This window comes from Mus musculus, chromosome 1 (genome assembly GCF_000001635.26).
Source record: "Mus musculus strain C57BL/6J chromosome 1, GRCm38.p6 C57BL/6J".
NCBI lineage: Eukaryota > Metazoa > Chordata > Mammalia > Rodentia > Muridae > Mus > Mus musculus.
In genome coordinates, this window is record NC_000067.6 from 153,708,205 (window position 1) to 153,720,775 (window position 12,571).

Genomic DNA, 12,571 nt, shown 5'->3' on the forward strand with positions numbered 1-12,571 from the left:
CACTGTGACTAAAATACTTTAAGAAACAACTTATGGGGACAAAAAAAAATTTAGTTTGACTCATGCTTTCAGCCAGTCACAAAGGGACAAAAGAAATGAAGGGTGAGGTTCTGTCCTGGGTGGCTGGGGGAAGTCACTAGCTTCCATCCATGCTCCCTGAGCTGTATACAATTCAGACGTGACAAGGCATGTGGTCTGAGCCTACTGTCTTCAACCTGTGTGTCAGGCGGGAATGAAGGGGAAGAGACACCAAGAACAGGCCTGGGAAGAAGAAGAAGAAGAAGAAGAAGAAGAAGAAGAAGAAGAAGAAGAAGAAGAAGAAGAAGAAGAAGAAGAAGAAGAAGAAGAAGAAGAAGAAGGAGAAGAAGAAGAAGAAGAAGAAGGAGTTCAGTGGAAAGAAGCTCTGGGAACACACATGGGTGTGAAATGGAAAGAGGGGCTTTTAAAAAGTGTTAGGCTCTGTGATAGTTTGGATGAAAATGCTCCTATAGGATTATGTGGAGTCGCACTATTAGGAGGTGTGGCCTTTTTGGAGTGGGTGTGACCTTGTTGGAGTAGGTGTGGCCTTGTTGGGGTGGGTGTGGCCTTGTTGGAGTGGGTGTGGCCTTGTGTCACTGGGTTTTGAGGTCTCAGATGCTCAGGCTATACCCGGTGTGGCAGTCCCTTCCTGCTGTCTGAGAATCGAGCTGTAGAACTCCCAGCTCCTTCTCCAGCACCGTGTCTGCCTGTGTGCCACCATGCTTCATGACAATAATGGACTAAACCTCTGAAACTATGAGCCAGCCCCCGCTAAATGTTTTCCTTTATAAGAATTGCTGTGATCATGGTGTCTCTTCACAGCAATGAAACCCTAACTAAGACAGGCTTCAGTCTTAGTTAGGTCCAGTGCACACATGCAGTCCCAGAACTTAGGAGACAGGCACAAGGGTTTGGATTTCAAGTACAGCCTAGGTAACATAACAAGTTCCAAGCCATCCTGCCTGATAAGTGAGACCCTGACCCAAATACCAGAAACAAGTTAACAACAGTTGTTAGTCGTGGCTTCAGGAAAATTACCTCCTTTTTCCTAAAGGAAGAACTTAGTCTGGGTCAGAAACAAAACTGAGATCAGGCCTGTGAGACAGACAAGACGCCCGAGGGAACAGTGCTGGTTATTTTCATCACAGAGACAGAGACTGAGCACATTCTATGTGTTAGGCACAGGCTATGTTTCTGTATACCTAAACACAACTTATTATCCAACCATTGAATGTGTCCAAATACTCATTTTCCAGACAAGAAATATAATCACGTCAGCTTCTTAGGTCAGCTGCAGTTAAATAGAGATAAACAGTGAAATTGGGAGTGAAGAAACCAGGAGTGGGGGTGGAGTGAGTGATGGAGGTAGGAGTTGCTGACCGCCACAGACAGGAAGTGTCATGTCCTGTCTGGGGTCACGCTTGCCTGTCTCGCTCAGAGGTGGGGGTGGTGTCTGTGAATTTTGAAAAGGCAGTAACTATGAGACTTATGTGTAATATCCCTGCCCTTAGTGAACGGCCACACTGCTGTCCTGGGGGAAGGGGACACTGAGATGATGTCCTCACCCAGAAGAGATGAGGCTGAGAGCTCTCATGCATTAGTTGGGATTTGGCTAAAGGGAGGCCCAGGGGCATAGACCCGTCATCCCCTTACTTGGTACAATTCTTTTTCAGTTGAAACTGTGGCCTGCCACCACCTTTCCCTATTGTTCCGTATATTGGAAATTCTTGTGGGTATTTTTGCTTGTCTTTGTGAGTAGGGAAAGAGGGCTTTTACTGTTGAAGCTCCTTTTTAAAAGATGCGATATAGGAAAGGAGATTATAAATAGGAAAGGTTATGTAAGTAGAAGTGATGGTTTTTATTCCTGCTGCCCATGGAGCATAGGCGAAGGTCTCTGAGCTCATCTTACCGGGAGCCTGTCTCCCTTCATGGGGCCGACCCAGATGGGATGCTCAGAATGGCATCTTATATAACACTGAGATAACTTGAATACAGTCCCTCTTCTCAGTCCATATTTGGTTTGGTTTTTCAATTAATTTTTTTTACAGTGTTTTCTCCCAGACAATGTGCCTTGATGATGATGTAAAGGAAAACAATACAAGCCATGCCTGTCTTCGATGACTGGACAGATCAGTGGGATGGCTAAGGGCAGAGTGGAGATCTTCCTGTTCAGTGAAATTTTAGTTACATCCTCAATCCATAGAAGGCAGAGGGGCAGTGTCAGCTGAGGTAGAAGTAGGAAAGAGGAGAGGAGGGGAGGAGGGAAGGAAGGGAGGAGGGGAGGGGGGAAGGAGGAGAGGTAGAAAAGAAGAGAGGAAGGGGAGGAGGGGAGAAGGGGAGGAGGGTGAAGTCAAGGGTTCCTTTTGGCAGACCTCATCTTTTCTCCCCTAGGCCCTTCTAGAGTTCAAAGAGCCCAGTTTAAAGGGCATCAGTTTCCACACAGCTTACAGAACGATGCAGGAGAGAATACTTGCATAGTTTAGGGATAGACAAAGAGCCTTAGGACATAAAAGCATCAGGCAGAAGAGGAAAGAGTCTTAGACTACATCAAAATTTAAAACGTCTCCTTGCCCAATGACAGCATCGAAATAGATAGGATAGCCCGGTCAGGAAATGATTTTTGCAGCACACGTTTGCCAAAAGGCTTGTATCTAGCACTCTTACAACTCAACAGAAAATCTGATCCTACCTAGAACAGCTTATAACCTTGACCAAAAGATGTGAACAAGGCCCATCACAAAATTATGTATCTACGTGGCCAATAAACCACATTTTAAAATTGGTTCATAATCATCAGGAAAGTGTGGAACAAATAGTTGACCAACTGATTGTTTTGTAGATAGTGATGCCAGAACTGGAAACAGTCTGTGTCCTTGCCAGTTCCAAGGGTTCCTGTATCTGAGGGTCCCTGTATTAGTCAGCTTTTTTTGTGGTTGCTAATGTGTGTGTGTGTGTGTGTGTGTGTGTGTGTGTGTGTGTCTGTGTTAGAGGTTTATTTTGGCTTATGACCCTAGATAGTCAAGTTCAAGACTAGATGGTTCCAGTCTTTGGGCCTTGGTTGAGGACAGCTCATCATAGCAGGAGAGTAGGGGAAAACCCACTTATATCACAAGCCAGAAAATCAAATAAAGAAAAGAGACTGAGCAGCCGGGTTCCATTCAGGACACATTATTAATGACCCCAAACCTCCAAAAGGAGCGTAGAGGAACCAAGCCTTGGACACATAGCCCTTCTGAGGTCATTGATTCTAACTAGAGCAAGCTCCAAATACATTTTTCCTTCCTTTGGCTAACCCCCTTTTTCTCATAGCTCTTTTTTTTCTTCCTCCAAATTATTTTAAACTATAGCACTAAAGCCACAGGGATACAGCCAGATTTCCACAGATGTCAATGGTTATATAATTTTTTATGTATAGCTTTACAGACCTCCTTTCTAAGTTTGCAAATGATGTATTACTGATCCTCTTTGGCAGGGAGCACTATCCAAGTGGGCTGTGGTTACTCTTCTCTGCAAGCCTGGAGGTCATCATTACTATCAGCCTAGCGCCATGATGATTCTCTTCTGCCCATAAACAGCCACATTTGTGAAGAATAAGTGACAACCCAGAGGAGAGCCAGCTGCACCAGAGCTCCAGGAAGCTCTCCCGGGGACTGGGGGATTTTTGGAAAAAAATCATCCAAGTCCCTCAGTGAGATTGTGCTGTAAATCCACTAGACCACACAAAGGGCTGGCAAAAGTGTGGCTGTGTAAAATTCTTACACAGTGGTGGTATGAATGCAAAGCAGGCCAAAGCACTTCAGAAAGAGACTTAGGCACTTCACATAAAGCTAAATGTATACTTACACTATGGCCCAGTTACTAGGAAAAATATATGTCTATCATGAGTCACTTATGCAATATCTACTGTTGTACTCTTCATGGCAGCCCACACACAGAACCAGCCTAGATACACACAACCAAGGAATGCAGAGAGAAAATGTAATATGTATACAGAGCTTTTATTTGGCCTCAAAAAGAATAGAATCGTGTAATTTGCAGGAAAATGGGTGAAACCGGAGCAATCACCATGTTAAGCAAAATAAGCCAGATTAAAAAAAAAAAAAAGACAAATATCACCTTCTCTCTCATATGTAGAATCTAGATTTAAACACCTATATAACATAAGGTAGACGGTGATTTAAAAAGGAGAGGAAAAGTCTCCAAGGGTGGGGGCAGTGTGGGAGATGAAGTAAAACATTGCATAGGTAGAATGCAGATTTAAGTACATATTAATATAAGCATATATATGTGACATGAAAACAGAAGGGAGGAAGGAGAGTGGGGGGATTAGGCAAACATGTTTATATGTGTGCGCTGTCACAATGAAACCTGTTATTTTACAAGCTGACTATATTAATGTTAAAAAGGATGCATATGCAAATGCCTACACCAGCTTTATTCACCATAAGTAAAACTCACAACAACGCCATAAGCAAGACAGCAATAAGCAAATTATTCATGCACAGAATACATCTCTACAACAGACAGGACCCAGAAGGTCTGATTCTGTGTGATTCTGCTGAGGTGAAATGCTAGGTCAGGTAAACTACTCTCTGCTTACTCATAACCAGAAAAGTAAGGACCTGACTCAGAGCAGAGGGCAACAGTGGGGAAACTGAGAAAGAGGATTGGCTGACTGACGAAAGGCAAGTGCAGTTGCCTAGAGTATCCCTGAAAGGCTCCTGTCCCAGAGGAATATGCTGGGTGAAGGGACAAAGACTGTGGACATAGGATTGTTAGAGAATCTACTTGAAGGGGTTTGCTTTATCCTTGTCTTCCAGGCCCAGCCTCAGTTTGCCAATCTTTAAAAATGGAACCCTTGGAAGTCATAGGGTCTGGGAAGGCTAAAGCCAGGAAGTTCTTCATGGTGCTTCTGTTTCTAGCACTTTCTTGACTGAATAAGGCACATACTCAGCTGTTTGCTCAAATGAAAGGAGAGACAAAACGTTAAGTAGGAAGAAATCAGGTTACCATTACCAAACATCAGTTAGCTACTTCCATATATGCACGAATTACACATTCCTTAGAAGGGTATCCCCTGCATCAGCTCTACTGTAAATGAGTAGATGCAGTACTGTAAATGGCTGCTGTGTAATCTCTTTCTATTTTACTTATAAGGAAAACTGAACTACCCAAAAGATTACATGACCTGTTCAAGGTTACATGTTACTCTAAAACCAGCACAATGGCCTTGGTTCTTCTATATTCTTCTCCTCTTCAGTACAATGATATCATTGTGATGGTTTGCATATGCCTGGCCTAGGGAGTGGCACTATTAGGAGGTGTGGCCTTGTTGGAGTAGGAGTATCGCTGTGGATGTGGGCTTTAATATTCTTGTCTAACTACCCGGAAGTCAGTGTTTTGCTAGCAGCCTTCAAATGAAGATGTAGAGCTCTCAGCTCCTCCTGCACCATGCCTGGCTGGATGCTGTCATATTCTTGCCTTGATGATAATGGACTGAACCTCTGAACCTGTAAGCCAGCCCCAATTAAATGATGCCATGGTCATGGTGTCTGTTCAGAGCAATAGAACTCTAAGACAGAAGTTGGTACCAGGAGTGAGGTATTGCTGTGATAGGCCTGAACATGCTTTTGTTTGGAAGAATGTGGATTTTAGGACTTTGGAGTTTGAAAGCCATGGAATGTTTTAAATGAGGGCTTAAGGGGTATCCTAGTAGGAATATGGAAGGCTTTGTTACTGAGAGTGATTTGAATTTTGTGGAAATAGTCCAAGATGTTTCAGTGGAGAATTTAAGTATGTGGTCTAGAGACTGTTGTTGTGGTATTTTGGTGAAGAATGTGGCTACTTTCTGCCTTTATCTGAAGAGTCTACATGAGACTAAGGTAAAGAGATTTATATTAACTGCACTGAAAAAAGAAATCTCAAAAAAGCCCAGCAGAAACTTTGTTTTCTGGTTAAGTCTCATGAAGAGCATTTTGAACAAGCATAGCAAGCTGAGAAAGGACAAATATAAAATATATAGATCGAGTATTAAAGGGGCACCAGGAAGGTAAATGGAGATGAATCCTGTGTTCAAGGATATTAAATTGAATTAAGGGAGTGGTGACCTTGGGGCAAGATCCCACCCAGCAAAGTTTAGGATCAGGCTTGGTAGTACATTCCTTTAATTCTAGAAGACGGAGGCAAGCAGATCTGAGTTCAAGATTAGCCTGGAACAAAGCAAGTTTTAGACTCAGGCATTGTGGACTACACCTTTAATCCCAGTGTTTAGGAGATAGGCATGAGTTCAAAGTCAGTTTACAGAGCAAGTTCCAGGACAGCTAAGCTTAGGCAGTGTAGGAGTTAGAAAACAGAAAGCTGGTAATAATGTAATAGAACAAGAGGAGCATGTTCCATCCCCAGGAAGTAAAAGAACTCAGCAGCTTGGGTCATTTGGCTCTCTGGCTTGGTCAAGAGGGGAAGGAGACTACTAGGACAATGGATAGCTGATTAGCTGGAGCTAAGAAATTAGTGGTGATTAAGAAGAGACCTGCATCACTGCGGTGAAATCTTCTGGAAAGTGTTTTCTGAGAGCACAAAGAAGCTGTGTTCCAGTGATAGCCAAGGTTGTACCTCGTGCTGCAGCTGTACTCGATAATGTCTAAGAGTCATCCAGGTGGTACTGGTTTTAAAGGCATGAAGAGGTCATGAAGAGCAGCTGAGGCTTGGCATTGTGAGAAGCCATGGAAGATCTGTTGGTGAAGGTGCAGCCTCAGTTGCAGTTGACAGCCCAGGACTGAAGGGGTCATGCAAAGAAGTTGAGGCTTAGCACTGTGAAGAGAGCCTATGAGAGCTATTGGTGAAGCCTAGCAGTGGAAGACTCCAGTGTATTGTAGATGCCAGTACAATGGGATGATCACCAAGAACAGCATCAGCAGTGGAGTGGATCAACCTGAGCTTAGAGTGCTACAGAGTACAGAGCTGGAGAAGTGGTATCAGTCCTTTGGAGGAGCCCAAAAGATCATGTGTGGGTCCCAGACATTGAAACAAGAAGCTGTAACATTAAAATTGCCTTGGAGATCCCAAGATGGTCGAGATGCTAGAGCCACGGGCTGCTAACAAGGGGGTGGAACCAGCCCAGGAGAAAAAAGTTTGTTGCAGTCAACAAGGATAAAAAAGGAGTTGGAGATCTGAAGACCACTTTGACATCAGTTGTGGAGATGCAGAGTTTTGACTTTGTCAAGCTGACTTCCTGTCTTGCTTTGAGGATTATAGTTAAGTGATTGGATGAACTTTGGACTTTTAACATTGTTGAGACTGCTATAGATTATGAGGGCTTTTGAAGCTGGACTAAATGTATTTTTTATTATGCTATGGATAGGTATGGCCCCCATAGACTCATTGCTGAAACAAGCCTATGGGGGCCAGGAGTGGAATGTGATAGTTTGTATATGCTTGGCCCAGGGAGTGGCACTATTAGGAAATGTAGCCTTGTTGATTAGGTGTATCACTGTGGATGTGGGCTTTAATACCCTTGCCTTAGCTGCTTAGAAGTCAGTATTCTGCTAGCAGCCTTTAGATGAAGGTGTAGAACTCTCAGCTCCTCTTGCACCATGCCTGCCTGGATGCTGCCATGTTCCTGCCTTGATGATAATGGACTGAACCTCTGAACCTGTAAGCTAGCCCCAATTAACTGTTGGCCTTATAAGACTTGCCTTGGTCATGGTGTCTATGCACAGCAGTAAAACCCTAACTAAGGCACTTACAAACAGATGTGGGGAGGCAGGGGATGGGGCAGAGAGGGAGAGAAGGGAAGAGAGGGAGAGAGGGAAAGAGAATATCTTTGGAATATTGTATGTATTCACTGTTTTGATTATGCTGATTTCCTTGGCATTTACTTAAGTCAGAATTTATCAAATATCTACTTTACTGATCTACAAATTCTTGTATTTTTGTTGTCCTTTAACAAATCTATTTTAAAATATTCATAGATATAAACAAGTTACTGAGAGTTGCTACAATCATTTCCACCTTTTAACTTTTGTGGAAGGCTCATTCATTAGGCTAGATACAGAGCCTGCCTTCCTGCAGATGTGCTGAAAGAAGAGGGCATCAGAGACAGAGGCCAAGATGCAGGTCACTCTGTACATGGTGGAACTCTAACACATTATCTTCTGTGTATCTATGAGGCAGATACTGTCATCATAGCCATTTCATTGCTAAGAAAATTTCAGGCCAATAAGAGTTGGTGTTTGAAGAAGCCAATGACCAACACCCCCTACTCTGTGACTTCTAACCTTTGACACCGGAATCAGACAGATGGTGATGAAAATGTCAGCTGGTTATGAATAAAAGCTTTTTGAAGGGCTTGGCTCAGAGTTTAATAATGCCAAATGAATCTGATAATTCTCCTGAATTGAATATGATGCTCAAATTTCCAGCTTCCCCTAAGTTCCACTAAATTTATAAGACATTAGGGATTGTGGCTTCATGGGCATGGATAGGGCTGACTAAATTAGGGAAAGGTTCAGGTGTTACTTTAGGGCAGTTATTTAATGTGGAAACAGAAGAACCAGAAAGAAATGTTCCCTTTAACCATTGTGCTAGGGTCAGAGCCCTATTTACTACCAAAGGACATGGTATATCAGTGGGCTTCTATTGTGCTTAAAATTGTCACCTTGACAAGACCTAGAATCATCAAGAGACAAGTTTACACACACACATTTGTAAGGGATTATTCACGCTCTGGCCAAGCCTGTAAGGGATTATTGTTTTTAGGCTAATTGAGGTAGAAAGACTGACTAAATGGGGTGGTACCATTCCCTAGGCTTGGGCTCTGGATTGCATACAAAGGAAACTACATGTGCATGGGCATCCATTGCTCTCTGCTTCCGCAGTGTGACCAGCCATCGCAAAGACTCGCTAGCCTGACTTCCCCACCAGGATGGGCTATGAACCCAAACAAACCCTTCCTCCCTTAGGTTAATGTTGTCAGGGTATTATATCATAGCAATAGGAAAAGCAACGAAGACAACTTCATTTCAGAAGTTCTTTGGGGAGTATCTTTCTACACACTGACTCCTAAATTAATGAATTAAGGGATGTTTGATTTAATGGAACTCAATGGTGTATTCTTCACCATTTAATTAATGAGATAGCTTTCTGTACTCTTTCATTCATTGGACACATTTCCATGCCTACTGTGCCCCAGGCCCTGAGACTATCACCAGGAAGGTCAAGATGAAGTCATGGCTTTGTCTTCATGGAATTCAACACACAGTAGCTCGGCATTAAAGCTCTGGCTTTGATTTCTTCCTCAACTTATGTTTCATGGTTTCTTCTACCTTTCAAATATTTATTTCTATTTCTATTTGTGTATATGCCATGTATGTGCAGGTGGTCATGGAGACCAGAGGAGGGCATTGGATCCTTTGGAGCTGGAATTATGGGCAACTGAAAACCACTTTATAGGGTGCTGCGAAAAGAACTGAGGTCCCGTGGAAGAGCGGTCAGCACTTTTAACTGCTGAGCCAGCTAGCTCTCCAGCCCTGCCTGTTGCACTTTTTATTACCCACAAATAGCTTTCCCACCCCCAACCCACATATATCACACCATTTCTCATCCCTTGCCTGTACTTATTCCAAATGCATGGACTCTGATTCAATTAGACCCATGCATGTGAACCTGCTGAGTCAGGACTGAAAGGTGCAGATTGAAGGCTCCTGAGCCATGCCCTACGGGAGTGGTGAGGAAAGACTCCATAATTCTGTGACTCACCTACATAGCTAGGTCCCTGAAAAGCAAACCTTAGATTCCCTCACTTAAGATGCTACTGCCTAATATAAAGTAGACAGAAAATGACAAATATCAGTGGGTGTTGTTCGACTGGTCTTGTGCCTTGTCTAGCTTCTCACCTTGTCTAGTTCTCCTTTGCATCAGTGGCAAAGAAGGACCTATCTGTTGCCATGACTACAGGTCCTCCTAAGCCTCCTCATCCTGTCTTCTTGCTGCAGGCTCTGCACTGCAAGCTTGAATGAACTCCAGCTCCAGATGCCCTCACCAACCTGACTGAAACCTAGGATCTCAGCCATTGCTGTCATTCTCTAATGCCCCACAGTCCAAACCCATCCCCTGAGCAGATGACACTGCTCTGTCCCAGGTTTAGAGCCAGATTACATTTTGATGCAACCCTAGGGACTCCTTTGGGGTTTTCCAGGCTTAGGCTTATCAAATGTCTCAGTAGACCTGGGAACATGGACATCTTTTTCTCCTGATGATTTAGATGGGGGCGAGAAGTTGGGGGGGGGACACACCCTGGTATTATTAGGGAAATATTGACATGGATATGGACATAAATCCAAGTCAAATTAGCATTGGCAGAAGGGGAATTTGGCCAGAATACTGTATATCATAGACACTGGCCAGAGAAGCAGCCCAGATGGGTTAGAAATAGATGAGAGGCCTAGTGAATCCAGAGTCCTGCTTCTTCTCATCAGGGTTCTCTGTTCCATTCATGAGACACTGTCCCAATCATGGGTCCGCCTCTCTCTATCTTCACTCATACGATGAAAATTAGCCAATAGCACCATGTTGCATGTCAGTCTTAATACAAAGGAATTGGGAGGAAGATTCTCTCGGGCTGAGACTACCTGGCTGATTGGCACAGCTTTGTTTGGTTGTGTTCACTCGGTCAAGGAGAGGAGGCCACAACATCAGCAATGGTCCCTTCTGCAGCAACATGTGGATTGTGAGAGGGGCCTAGGGACATTCCTAGAGACACAATCCAAAGTGGTCTGAGCCTTACTGTGGCTGGAAACTTGTGAACGTCTGGCCTTAGCATCTTCAGGGCTAGGACAACAGGTATGTGCCACTGTGCCAAACCAAGGTTGGCCTTCACGAGTCTAAATACTGCCCATCTTTCCAAGTCCTCAGACCTTGGTGTGTGTAGAAGCACAGAATCCTCTTTTAAGAAACAGCCCCTCCCTCGTTTTCATCCATCCACTTGTACATTACTGTTGGTATAGAATAATGAATCTAATAATGCTTGCTTATTAATTAGTGCATCTTCTATTCCTTTCTCTGAGGCAGGGCCTGCTTAGACATTTTACCCCCAATGCTTATCTGGTACCCGGGATCAGTGGATCATCTAGTGTCTATGGAAAGACTCTAACACTTGTCATTGTTTTGAGCCTTTTACACACCAACTCGTTCAGTTTCTCAATGACCCTGCGAGGCAGGAACATCTGAGGAGACCAAGGTGAGTTCATAACTTCTCCAGAATTGTCTAATGGTTGATACAGCTGGAATTCAAGATAGGCCTTCTGAACACAGGCCTGTCTCTGTTGCTCTTCTCTCCACGGCTGGTGAGATTCTGCCTTGTCCTGTAGGCTTCTTCAAGAGAGCTATGTGCATTCGTGTGTGTGTGTGTGTGTGTGTCTGTGTGTGTGTGTGTGTGTGTGGCAGTGGCCTGGAGAATGAGGGGAGGAGGGACCATGAAATGCTTGGTCCTTCTTTCCTAGTAGAACTGGCTGTTGTCTCTGCTCACCTTGTCTATGTCTAGGTGGTACCTTTTGCTTATTGGTTTGTGTGCATGTGTGTACATAAAAAGAGTATTCTTTTAAAAATATTTACTTTATTTTGAATAAAATGGTTGCTAGGCAATTGGTTTTAAAGCATATATGTGGGAATAAAACAGAATACAACAAACTCTAACTTAACCCTTCCCTTCTGTTTTAACTCATTTCTCCAGAGAAAACCTCTTTCACATTCAAGTCAAGCAATTCATCTGCAATCCCCGCACTCTGTGTGTGTATGTGTTTATATATGTATATATATGTGTGTGTGTGTATATATATGTGTGTGTATGTGTATATGTATATGTGTATATATGTGTGTATGTGTATATGTGTATATGTGTATATATGTGTGTTTATATGTGCATATGTTTATGTATATATGTCTATGAGTGTATATGTATGTGTATATGTGTACATACATATGTGTGTGTGTATATATGTGTGTGTATGTGTGTGTGTAAGTCTGTATTGACTTTAGGGCACCTTCCTCCCTTGCTCGAGACCTTACGTTTCTGAGATAGTGTCTGTCATTGAATCTGGCTCTTGCTGTTTATGCTTGCTTTTTCCTTTGAGCCCCAGACTTCTACCTCTGTCCCTCAGAAGTGAGTTATCGGCACCGACTGCCTGGTTCTTTGTGTGTGTGCTAGGGTTCTGAACTCAAGCCTTATGCTTGAATGGCAAGAATTCTACTCACCTAACCATCTCTCCTGCCCTCTGCTGTGTGTCCAGCTCACGGGAGGGGCAGCTCCCTGTTGGACAGCTTGGTTATTGAGTTCCACTCCCTAGAAAGAGGATTGTACACTCACACGCATTCTGTCCTGCTTTTCTAGGCCCCCTGCCCCTCCGATGCTTGGCTAATGAAGCTCTAGTTTAGATGATTTATAGGGATCCAGTTTGACTTAGCTATTGTCATCCTGGGTGTGACCACTTTCTCACCTACCAGATGGCCTTAGGACACACTAGAAGCTCTGTAGGACAAAGTGTTCTGGCCACAGATG